This window comes from Entelurus aequoreus, linkage group LG17 (genome assembly GCF_033978785.1).
Source record: "Entelurus aequoreus isolate RoL-2023_Sb linkage group LG17, RoL_Eaeq_v1.1, whole genome shotgun sequence".
Classification (NCBI taxonomy): domain Eukaryota; kingdom Metazoa; phylum Chordata; class Actinopteri; order Syngnathiformes; family Syngnathidae; genus Entelurus; species Entelurus aequoreus.
The window spans coordinates 46,153,153-46,166,411 of record NC_084747.1 but is presented as its reverse complement, the minus strand read 5'-3'; the positions used below and the strand labels follow the sequence as shown (position 1 = coordinate 46,166,411).

At 40.0% G+C, this 13,259-nt stretch overlaps 1 protein-coding gene across 5 annotated transcripts in view; it reads right to left on the bottom strand.

Annotated features, from left to right (window-relative positions):
- Positions 1-12,603, bottom strand: part of clip1a (CAP-GLY domain containing linker protein 1a) — a 52,861-nt gene extending 40,258 nt beyond the window's left edge. The window contains exon 1 of one of the 5 annotated variants that reach the window (XM_062025794.1): positions 12,420-12,603. The gene's annotated coding sequence lies outside the window, so the exon portion shown is untranslated. The remainder of the gene's footprint in view (positions 1-12,419) is intronic. The other 4 variants (XM_062025793.1, XM_062025796.1, XM_062025795.1 and 1 more) reach the window with 4 other exon arrangements.
- Between the last annotated feature and the right edge of the window lie 656 nt (positions 12,604-13,259).

Below are 13,259 nucleotides of genomic sequence, written 5' to 3'. Positions count from 1 at the left end.
AAAGACGTACAAGTAGATCACGGAGTGGTGAGCGGATGCATTCATGTGAAATGATCCACTTAAGTCTGGAGAGGTTCCCACCACAGTAATGTTAATCTTTGAGCCGCGACTCCACTCGCGCTAATCTGTGGCCAAGAGGAGGGAAGCCAAACGATGGAGCCCACGATTTACACAAACGTAAAACAAACTAACGACTGGCCTTGGCTAATCCAGATGGACAAAAAAGATAAACTGCCATGTTGAACTACTCTGCTAGCTTTTTAAGTTTCCTCAGCAAATAGTTGCTAACCTGACAAAAAAACTCACAATAGCACAACAATATGACCTCACACCTTGACTTTCATTCATATTTTTAGCTTTTTTGATCATAATAATCCCATAGTTAGCCGAAAGTCTTGCGTTTTGAGGAAGCATCTGCTGGGCGGATTATTATGATAGAGGCCCCAAGTACTGGCAGGAAGGTGGGGAAATACACTAGCAGGACACAAGTATCTTAATGAAGTCCATTTTACACAGAAATCTAGCAAACATGGCCCAGCATTGCCATAACTGACACGGCAACTTCAAAAGTAGCCAACTGCCAAGGGTCCCTTGGTACAAATGTGCCCCTCTATTTTGAGAGATCTTGGGGTCATATTTGATCACTCCATGTTTTTGATGAGCACATGAAAAAGTATAACAGTCCTGCTTTTTCCACCTCAGAAACATTTCAAAACTCAGATCCGTAGTATCTTATTCCGATCTAGAAATGATCATTAATTTTCTTGTTTCCTCACCTCTTGACTAGTACTATTACTAATTCACTCTTCGCCTGTCTCAGCAAAACCTTAATAGGTCACCTGTAATTAGAGCAGGATGCTGCTACCAGGCTCTGCTCAAGATTTCATAGATTCAATATTACTCCCGTTTTAGCATCTATGAACTGTCTCCCTGTGAATTTCAGAATATAATGCAACATGTAATCCATCACATACGGGGTCCTGTATGGTCAGGCGCCTGCATGCTTGGTAGATCTTGTGTCTTTTCACTGTCCTGTTATGTCAGTGCGGCCTGCTCGCTGCCTTCTACTTGATGTACCTTGCACAAAATTTTAAATTAAAAAAAGGTGAAAGGGCCTTTGAGTCAACTGCCAACTTTCTCCTAAATAATAATAATAATAATAGTTTTTATAGCATCTTATTTCTAGCGACTCATAGGAGGATGACGCTGATAAGTGGAACCCATAATTTACTTCACATTCACATGATGGTGGTAAGCTACATTTGTAGCCACAGCTGCCTTGGGGTAGACCGATAGTAGAAATGGTGGAATGCATTACCATATGAGCTGAGAGCTGCCCATTAAGGCCATTTCTCACATTTGTTTAGGCGTGCGGTTTCAGTAATATTCCTGTAATATTCCAACAATTTCGTATTTCTATAATTGTATTTGCTATGTCTGTTTGATTATGCTATATGCTGATATTTGATTGCACTGTTTGTATTTTAACCATGTGAAGCACTTTGTGAGCGCTCACTGTGAGAAGTGCTAAAATAAAATTGCCTTAGTTATCCATGCAGAACACTATAGCCATATAATGCCATAAATGTGTGTGCACGGCATCACACATTCAGATACACTAATTGCTCTACCTTAAAGTCCAACTAATACCCAGGGCGCTAATTTACTTAAGCAGGAAATAATTAAGAAGGCAGGTGATAATTGGAGAGAGTCATTTATTTCCCATATTATTTCTTTAACCTTAATAATGACTGAGTGGATGAGGAGGTGGAAAGGAAAATGTAGCTCTCTTAGACTACATGGTCACTGATTAACCAAACCAGACCTGGGCAAATTAAGGCCCGGGGGCCACATGCGGCCCATTAAGCTTTTCAATCTGGCCAGCCGGACATTCCAAAATAATTTTTTTAGATCTTTAAGATGAAAAGTGTATGATGTGCAGTGATGTTTTCTAATGACCGTAAGTCTTGAACTATACAAAGTATTTCAATGGTTGGAATCTGCGCTTATGGCTGATACACCAGTTACTGTGGTAATCTAATTAGTTACTATGGTCATCTAATTAGTTACTATGGTAATTTACGTCACAGCAGCTCAGACGAGGCACCAAGCAGTGTGGGCGGGAAGCGTTTCCACAGACGCGGAAGGAGATTTTCACAACAAAGTTCTAAAGCTTAGTGATATATCAGATTGAAGGTGGGTTTATTGTGTACCCTTCGTGTTCATATTTCACAGTTTGTTGCATTTTTGTTGCGTTTCACTTGATTGTAAAATATGTCGATTGAAAGGGGGTGTGACATTGATATTTTGTCAATATTCAGTGTTTTATCGTTCATAGAAAAATTTAAAATTCCATTACGTTTTTTTAAGGCGGTCTGTTATAACGTTTTTAGCATTCAATCAGACATTATTGTGAGGATTTGTATTAGTGTTCCTAACAATAGATATACCGGCCCCCAGACACATTTTCTGCTCTAAATGTGCCCCCGAGTCAAAATAATTGCACAGGCTTGAACTAGACAGTGGGTACGGTAAGTGTTCAAACTCCTTTACATTTTTCACACTTTGTTTCCTTGCAGCCATTTGCTAAAATCAAAAAAGTTCATTTTTATTTCCCATTATTGAACACTGAGCACCCAATCCGGACAGAAATTTTTTTTTTTTTAAATGCTGAATTTTTTGCTAATTTCTTTTTTAAAAACCCTCAAAAACCACATGTACATAAGTATTCAAACCCTTTGCTCAATACTTTGTTGATACACCTTGGGCAACAATTACAGCCTTAGGTCTTTTTGAATACGACGTCACAAGCTTGGCACACCGATCGTTGGGCAGTTTTGCCCATTCTTCTTTGCAGTACCTCTCAAGCTTCATCATTTGGGATGGGAAACGTTGGTTTTCATCCAGGTTGTCTCTGTACATTGCTGCATTTATCTTTCCCTCCATCCTGACTAACCTCCCAGTTCCTGCCGCTGAAAGCCATCCCCACAGCATGATGCTGCCACCACCATGCTTCACTGTAGGGATGCTATTGGCCTGGTGATGAGCAGTGCCTGGTTTCCTTCAAACATGAGCCCTGGCATTCACGCCAAAGAGTTTAAGCTTTGTCTCATCAAACCAGATAATTGAGTTTCTCATGGTCTGAGAGTCTTTCAGGTGCATTTTGGCAAGATGTTTACTAAGAAATGGCTTCCGTCTGGCCACTCTGCCATACAGGCCTGATTGGTGGTTTGCTGCAGAGACGGTTTTCCTTCTGAAAGGTTCTCCTCTCTCCGCAGAGAAATGCCGCAGCTCTGACAGATTTGCCAACGGCTTCTTTGTCATCTCCCTGACTAGACTGAGATGAATGCAGCAATGTACAGAGACATCCTGGATGAAAAGTAACACTTCCAATCCAAAGTGATAGAGCTTGAAAGGTGCTGTGTTAGAATAATTATGTATATATTATCACACTGACTTTATGCTTAAGGGCCGTTGCTATAAATTATTGTCAATTGTGCTGAAGTGGTATTTTTGTATCTGCGCAAGCTGGCAGTCCAAAAGATTGCCAGCCGTCTTTATCAGTGTTGTGTCCAGACTCTGCCTGCTGATTGCCAAGGCCGAACACCGTGACGCAGACAAAGCAGAGACAAGGCGAAATGACCTGCATCAACTCATTTTAATTTATTCTACAATCATATATTGTGTCTAACTGGAGTTGTCGAGATTACCCCCTTCCCTCAGCGACAGCTTCAGTGATGTAATAGGGCCCTTCCAAATAAATAGAGGAGGCGCACGGGCGTAGTTTGGATCTGTAACTAGAATACAGCCCAAAACACGTGTCTCCTTGAGCTAAATTGAACTCTGTCTGTGCTTGATTCCTTGCTTCTTGTCTGATTATTAGATGTCATCAGTGTTTGAACCTGAAATGCTGCAAAGAGTTTGGTGTCTTATCGCATTGTGTTGTGTATTACAAAATCAAACGCGTTTCTTGCTGATGTAGAAGCTTGCTTATCTCTTGCCGTAGTTACATTTTAGGGCTAATACCGAAGCACGGAAAATAGTTCCTCAGTGTTCGCTCTTACAATAACAATGTCGCTACAGTTTGGTTATTATACATGTTACGGAACGTAAATGAAGTATTGGTGATGTTTTTTTAATGAATTTTAAAGTGATTTAGAGGTAGAATTAATTGCTACCATTAGCTGCATTGCTAGCCACTTAGAACGAGCCATTTTTTACATGTCCGATAGAGATGTCCGATAATATCGGACTGCCGATATTATCGGTCTATAAATGCTTTAAAATGTAATATCGGAAATTATCTGTATCGGTTTGAAAAAGTAACATGTATGACTTTTTAAAACGCCGCTGTACGAAGTGGTACACAGGTGTAGCGGCTACTCTTGCTTTCCAAAAAAGTTTCGAAAAAATAAAAATAAAGTAATGCAGAGTAGTCTTGAGGAGGAGGTGTTTGACTCACTAAATTCCTTAATAAGCACTCGCGGAGATATTTCTAGATTCCAAATGATCATAATTTATTTTCACAAACAATAAATATTCTCCGTGGTTGACTTTCAACATAATCAAAATAACTTATTTAGCGTGGCTTCAAAATAACTTGTTTTAGCGTGGCTTCTTTAGCGTGGCTTGTTTAGCGTGGCTTGTTTAGCGGTAAACAAACAGTTTCACTCCTCACTCCTTCAACATGATAGACAGACAAATGGCACCCAGCTGTCCTGTCTTCTTAATTATAGGAGGAGGAAGTGGCTCACCAGTAGGAGCGTAAGCAGCTGAAAACAATCAGTCAATCACAATGAAATCTAAAACATCCAATAATTCATTAACATCATTCTTGACATTATTTGATTTCATTGTCAAACACTTAATAAATAAATAATATAGATAGGCTCCAACTGGCTCCAACATCCTGGCCCCTAATTGTGTGCTTTAGCAAAACAATTACATAAATAATAATATTCACAGGAGCCATAATAGAACAATATAATCCAAACAATTATGTTCTTCAAATTCAAAATTAATTAAGTTACTTGAGTTATTAGTCAAGTCTCAAAGTCCATAGTCATATCTGAAGCGGTCATCGAGTCTGGAGAACCGAAGCCCCCCTCAGTCCATCAAGCTGCTTCCATTAGCAGGCAGAGTTCATCTATTGGTCGTTGAACCGTGTTGGTCTTGGTTTTAACCAAAACACTTCTCACAAAGCCTTTGGCATCTGGAAATGTCTTTACTTGTTCCATGGTCTTAGGTCCATGGCCTTGTTATGTGTTTCCTTGTTCCATGGTCCATGGTCTTGTTATATGTTTCCTTGTTCCATGGTCCATGGTCTTGTCCTTGGTGGAGTCTGTGATTTTTCTTTATCTTCGTATGGTCTTTTGTGGAAAAAGAAGAGGAGGAATGCCGATGTTTTTCTTTCTTCCTGAACTTCTTAAACTGCCTCTGAATCTTCCTGGGACACCACACAAATTTATCCTTTGGTTCAAAGTGAAGGTAGGCGTTGCGCACCAACTCCTGGCGTTGTTGTTTATCCAGAATCGCAAACAGGAAGTAGTCAAGTACGCTGTGTTTAACACTGGTGAGGTTTTTCTTGACCAGAGTCTCCTCGCCCAGACTCTTTAAGATGCGAGTGATGCGCATGTTGTTGTGCATGTTCTGCTCAAGGTTCCTGAAGCGCTCTTTTTTGCATCCTCATTACTCTTAAAGGCCTCAATTTCCTTCTTGGTGAGTTCAAAAGCCATGTAGTTTACCCCTGGTTCTCGGAGTGGAAACAGCCACTGAATGCATGAGTGAACACTCTCCAGCTTTTTGTAGTCATTCTTCCATTCTTTGAGGAACGATTCAATGTAGACATTATCGGGTGAAGAGGGGAATTTATTGAGGTAAAACTGCAAATTCTTCATTTTGTCCTCTGAGCACTCTTCATCTGCAAGATTAGGGTATCCTCTTCTGTAGTTCTGCATGTCCTTTGCTGCCCTCATGTTTCTAGGGCGCGTGATGCCACGATTCTGAAGTCCAACCAGATTTATTTTTGTCTCGACTAGATCGACGATGTTGACCATCTGCGGCCTGGTCCTCTCCATCACTCTCTGTGTCCCAGGTCGAGTCGTAAGCACACACACAGTCGTCCTCCATGATTGCCGTCTTAACTCTGACTGGCATGATTGCAGGTGCACAGTCTTTCCCGGCCCCGGTTGCATCACCGGCTGAAACAAGAGTACTGCTTATAGGGGTTTCTTCTGTCTCAGCAGTGGACTTTGCTTGATTTTCCTGCCTTGGGCCTTTTTCACTTGGAACATGAAGTACAGTAGGATGTTTCATTTTGCAAACATGACACATTAATCTTCTTTTACAATTTTTGCTTAGATGACCTTTTAGTAGGCAACCAAAACAATATCCTTGCCTTCTTAAAAATTCAACCTTGTTGTCATGTGACTGTGTTTTGAATTGTGAGCAGTCAATCAGAGCATGTTTGCCATGACAATATCCACATGAAGGGATGATACCACTGGGTGTGGTTTGAGCAGGTTGTTGTGGAACAGATGATTGTTTTACAGTGCATCCTGCTGGCTTTGTATTCACAGCTACTGAAGTAGCAAAGCTGCTGTGTCTTTGGCTGATTGGTTTTAATTCACTTGTGCTTCTTGGAAGAGGCCTTTTCATTGTTATTTGGTCCTGAATGTCTCCAAACAACGGATCCAAAAGCATCTTGGCATGCTTTTCCACAAAATCCACAAAGCTGTGAAATCTGATTCTCCTGCCGGTTCTCTGTTGTGTCTCATAAGCTGTGCTTCGCCACCTTTCTCTGAGTTTGTAGGGTAGTTTGGATGTAATTAGCCTTAGGTTCGATGGGATATCAAGTTCCTCCAAATACTGTAAATCTTGCATTACATTACAGCATCCTCTCAAATACAGTGCATATGCATGCAGCATTTTCCCATCCTCAGCTTTAATCGCTGTCCAATTCAAGGCTTTTTCCAAGTAAGCTCCCGAAATCTTCATCTCATTTCCAAAATGTTCTTTTAAGAGGCGCCTTGCTTCATTGTAGCCCCTACTGGCTTCCACGTGCAAACAGCTGCGAACCAAGTCTCTTGGCAAACCAGAGGTAAACTGCTCAAGGTAGTAGAGCCGGTCTTGATCATTATCAGTCTTGTCTTCAATCAAGTGTTCAAATGCATGGATAAAAGACTGATATGCCAGTGGGTTACCATCAAACACCGAAATCTCTCTTGCTGGTAGTAGAGACAGTTTTTGCTGTGAGACAATGAGTTTTGCAATGTCACTTTGTCTTTGAATAACCATTTCCAAGTTATCATGAGCAGCATTGATAACCACATTATCTTGTGCAGAGTGATTTATTGGTTGAGTCTGATTTACACTCTGGGTCTTGTGTTTTTCAGTTGCGTTTTTGTTTTGAGGTTTATTTAGATCTTCTGATGTGTTGGTGAACCTTTTTAGTAGAGGTCTGTGGAGACTTAAGATGGTTTGGTGAAGTGGGGTCTTGGGTATTGCACCGAACTCTACAAAGTCCACATTGCTCTCCATAGTTTCTCTTTCATGGTGAGAATCATAATACTCAGTCATGCCATCACCTGGAGGTTCCTGAGCCACATCATGGCTTCCATGAATTAAATCACTTTGAAGGATTTGTATTTTAGCAGTTGATGCTGCGAGGTCTGCTTCCAACTCCATTTGCTCCATCTTTGCTTTAAGCTTTGTTTCCTCCAGTTGCAAGGTGTGTTTTTCCTTAAGTGCAGCAGCTCGAGCCATTGTGGCAGCTTGTTCCGCTTTGGCAATTTTTAATTCTGAGGATACTGAGGAACATCTGGAGGCTTTTGATCCAGTGGCAGACTTTGATTTGTGAGATACATTTGATATGCTGTCCAGTGGTCCAACTTTTGATTGTGCAATTTCTCTTTTCCATGTTTCAACATCTTTCATGAAATATTCAAATTTATTATTCTGGGTTCATACCAGTCATAATAATCATTTTCCTTTTCCTCTTCTGATAAGAATTCTTGCACAAAGTTGTGAGCATTTTTAAATTCATCCACAGCTCCTTCAAATGCATCATTGACTTTATCAGCATTTCTAACATCAGTCATCAAAGTCTTTATTTCATTTAGCCTCCTCGTGCACGCGCCCAGTCTGCCTCTGCGCGAAGCAATGCGCGTTCTCAGCATGTCCTCGTGCTCAGCTGCCGTCTCAGGTGTGCCAGACATCATTCCAGGTAATCACACAGCTCAATTTGATGTCCACTTATTTCATTCTTAAATGTCCTTCCAACATCCTGTTTTATTGCATTTCACATCCACAATCTGTTCGAATGATTCCATACAGCGCAGCGGCGCGTTCATTCGTTCATTCATGACGTCATCAGCTGATTTTACTCAAGGCCCGCCGGCTGCTGGCTGTCATCGGTGCAGCGCGATCTTGGTTGATCTTTTGGGTCTTCAGTGAAGTTTGTTTACTTGTAGCGGCTACTCTTGCTTTCCAAAAAAGTTTCGAAAAAATAAAGTAATGCAGAGTAGTCTTGAGGAGGAAGTGTTTGACTCACTAAATTCCTTAATAAGCACTCGCGGAGATATTTCTAGATTCCAAATGATCATAATTTATTTTCACAAACAATAAATATTCTCCGTTGTTGACTTTCAACATAATCAAAATAACTTATTTAGCGTGGCTTCAAAATAACTTGTTTTAGCGTGGCTTCTTTAGCGTGGCTTGTTTAGCGTGGCTTGTTTAGCGGTAAACAAACTGTTTCACTCCTCACTCCTTCAACATGATAGACAGACAAAGGGCACCCAGCTGTCCTGTCTTCTTAATTATAGGAGGAGGAAGTGGCTCACCAGTAGGAGCGTAAGCAGCTGAAAACAATCAGTCAATCACAATGAAATCTAAAACATCCAATAATTCATTAACACCATTCTTGACATTATTTGATTTCATTGTCAAACACTTAATAAATAAATAATATAGATAGGCTCCAACTGGCTCCAGTGATGTAATAGGGCCCTTCCAAATAAATAGAGGAGGCGCACGGGCGTAGTTTGGATCTGTAACTAGAATACAGCCCAAAACACGTGTCTCCTCGAGCTAAATTGAACTCTGTCTGTGCTTGATTCCTTGCTTCTTGTCTGATTATTAGATGTCATCAGTGTTTGAACCTGAAATGCTGCAAAGAGTTTGGTGTCTTATCGCATTGTGTTGTGTATTACAAAATCAAACGCGTTTCTTGCTGATGTAGAAGCTTGCTTATCTCTTGCCGTAGTTACATTTTAGGGCTAATACCGAAGCACGGAAAATAGTTCCTCAGTGTTCGCTCTTACAATAACAATGTCGCTACAGTTTGGTTATTATACATGTTACGGAACGTAAATGAAGTATTGGTGATGTTTTTTTAATGAATTTTAAAGTGATTTAGAGGTAGAATTAATTGCTACCATTAGCTGCATTGCTAGCCACTTAGAACGAGCCATTTTTTACATGTCCGATAGAGATGTCCGATAATATCGGACTGCCGATATTATCGGTCGATAAATGCTTTAAAACGTAATATCGGAAATTATCTGTATCGGTTTGAAAAAGTAAAATTTATGACTTTTTAAAACGCCGCTGTACGAAGTGGTACACAGGCGTAGGGAGAAGTACAGAGCAGTTGCGTCTCCCAGTCATACTTGCAAACCTTCCCCATTTTCCCTGGAGACTTCTGAATTTCAGTGACCCTCCCGAAAATCTCCCGAGGCAACCATTCTCCCGAATTTCTCCCGATTTCCACCCAGACAACAATATTGGGGGCGTGCCTTAAAGGCACTGCCTTTGCGTGCCGGCCCAATCACATAATATCTACGGCTTTTCACACACACAAGTGAATGCAAGCATACTTGGTCAACAGCCATACAGGTCACACTGAGGGTAGCCGTATAAACAACTTTAACACTGTTACAAATATGTGCCACACTGTGAACCCACACCAAACAAGAATGACAAACACATTTCGGGAGAACATCCGCACCGTAACACAACATAAGCACAACAGAACAAATACCCAGAACCCCTTGCAGCACTAACTCTTCCGGGACACTACAATATACACCCCCCTGCTATAGTGATGCATGGTTGGTTATGGTTTGAATTAATATCAAACAATTGGGAACAACGACTTTTTATTGTCTACTGAGTTTCATTTCATGATGGCTTCTGCTGGTGGTGTGCCTCCGGATTTTTTCAATGAAGAAAATGCGCTTTGGCTCAAAAAAAGGTTGAAAAACACTGGTCTAATCCGTCCTAAGAGTAAAGATGTGAGGTAAATATAAGAATCTTATTATAAAGACCTTGTAAAAGAGTGGTTATTTTAAAGACAAAAAAAACAAGTCCTGTCCAAGTTTAAAACAATTTGGCTAAAAAGTGACTGATGTATTCTGAAAATCACAAATACATACCGGTATGTATGGTGTTTGTTTGTGAAGGGAATTTAAAAAAAAGACGACTAAAGTGTTGACAACCTAATACTTAGCCTTATACATATCGAAATGACTGATAAAAAAACAAAACATATAAAAGTTACATGATACACTGCAAAAACTGAAATCTAAGTAAGATTAAATATCTCAAATAAGGGTGATATTTGCTTATTTTCTGTCTGATAAGATAATTCTTCTCACTAAGGTTTTACTTGTTTTAAGGGTTTTGGTCCTAAATGATCTCAGTAAGATATTACAGCTTGTTGCTGAGATTTTATGACCTATATTGAGTAAAACATGCTTGAAACTAGAATATCAACTGTTGCAAAGCTGTGTCATCAACACTCACAAGTATAAAACTACTTTTTTAAAGTAATCATTTCTTACTTCAAGCATGAAAAAAAAAAATCATGATGCCAAGCACATGATTTTTTTTTCATGCTTAATTTAAGAATATTTTTCAACATATAGAGCAAAAATATCTTTTTTTTTCCTACCAAGAAAAGTGCACTTGTTATTAGTGAGAATATACCTATTTTAAGGTGTTTTGGGTTCATTGAGGTTAGCTAATTTTACTTGTTTTGGAAAGTCTTGACAAGCCGAATTTTCTTGTTCTATTGGCAGATAATTTTGCTTAGTTCAAATAAAATACCTCTAATTTTTGTAATTTTTTTTCTTGTTTTTGAACACTGACTTTTTGCAGTGTAAGGTGACGTTGACTGGAAGCTAACGCAGTGTTTTTCAACCACTGTGCCGCGGCACACTAGTGTGCCGTGAGATACAGTCTGGTGTGCCGTGGGAGATTATCTAATTTCACCTATGTGCGTTAAAAATATTTTTTGCAAACCAGTAATTATAGTCTGCAAACTATGTGTTGTTGTTGAGTGTCGGTGCTGTCTAGAGCTCGGCAGAGTAACCGTGTAATACTCTTCCATATCAGTAGATGGCAGCCGGTAGCTAATTGCTTTGTAGATGTCGGAAACAGCGGGAGGCAAAGTGAAGGTAAAAAGGTATGTAATGCTTAAACAAATAATAATAATAAACAAAAGGTGAGTGCTCTGAAGAAAAGGTATTGAAGCTTAGGGAAGGCTATGCAGAAGGAAACTAAAACTGAACTGGCTACAAAGTAAAAACAGAATGCTGGACGACAGCAAAGACTTACTGTGGAGCAAAGACGACGTCCACAATGTACATCCGAACATGACATGACTATCAACAATGTCCCCACAAAGAAGGATAAAAACAACTGAAATATCCTTGGTTGCTAAAACAAAGTAGATGCGGGAAATATCGCTCAAAGGAAGACATGAAACTGCTACAGGAAAATACCAAAAAAAGGGAAAAAAAGCCACTAAAATATGATGTTCTCTGCTAGTGTGCCTCCGGATTTTTTCAACGCAAAAAATGTGCCTGGGCTCAGAAAAGGTTGAAAAACACTGAGCTAACGGATTGAGGTGAGGTGGCACATCTGGAAAGAAGAAGAAATGACACCAAGAAAAGCTTCAACTTGAATTATTGATAAAATGGGCAAATAGTCAAGTGGCATTATTATTGTTATTATATTATTGCATCAACTCACCCACCGACCACAGTAACTGCAGCCGGCGACCAGTCCTCATCTCTGGCCAAAGTGGCCGCTTTGTCACGACAGCTCCGCCGCTAACTTTTAGAGAGCAAAAAAAATGCTTCCACCATGACCATAATCATCTTTTCAAACCCAATAATGGACATTATTAGCAGGGGAAAGGCGGCGACGAGGAGGCCCAGACAACACAACAGTAGTTCCAACCCAGGGAAGGGCTGCTTTTAGCTAGCTAGCTTCTTAGCCGACCTGACGCCTCAAGTCAAAGTCGACGTTACCTGGACAACTTGTGCCAAACTCAACTCGTCTACGGCTAGGACATGTTGACTTTTTTAATAAACGCGACCAAAAAAAATGACACGTAGCGAGCGAACACCAACCTGTTTTATGGGTGCGTGGAGCCCACGACTTTCACCCCCGAAGAGGAGGAGAGTTTTCCGGCTAGCGACTTCTTCACACTCCCGGCTGACACCGGCGCGTGAACGAGACTTTCCTCAACGTTGACGTCTTGTGCGTGCACAAAGATGTTTTATGTCGGCTACGAGGGAGCACTCGGCACCTAAAACGCCCCCCCGTTAAGAAAGCCAAGACAATTAATTTATAGTATGCGGGTAAATGTACATTAATAATGAACAGTTAAGAAGCATTTTTAAAGAACTGTACACCGAGTTTAAATCTAATTCAGATCAGCTGCAGAAAAAAAAAAACGACCTAGACGTCCGTGTACAAAGATCGTGTGTCAGTAGGATGTACAACTGCTCTGCCGCAATATTACAAGGCGTTGACCCTGTTATTGAGCTAAATGTGTTTACCAAAATATAAATGAACTATCTCTTTTGCTACTGAAAAGTATTAAATTATGTCTCCCCAGTAATAAACATATTGAAAAATGAACCCTCAACCAATTTTGTGCCATTTAATATTAAACCATTTTGACTGTGTAGAATGCATAAGAATGGAATGTAAATAGTAACACTACACAAAAAATGACTAAAAATATATCATTAAAAACCATTATAACTGCAATTTTGATCACATATTTGTCCATCTGTTGACAATACCACTTGACTAAAATATCAGCAAGACAAAAAAAAAAGTAATATATTGGCTCATTAGAAAAATGTCCAGTATATAAATGACATTTTTGAACCTAAAATGTACCCACCATAAATACTGTCTAGTATAGGCCTGGGCAATTATTTTGACCCGGGGGCCAAATT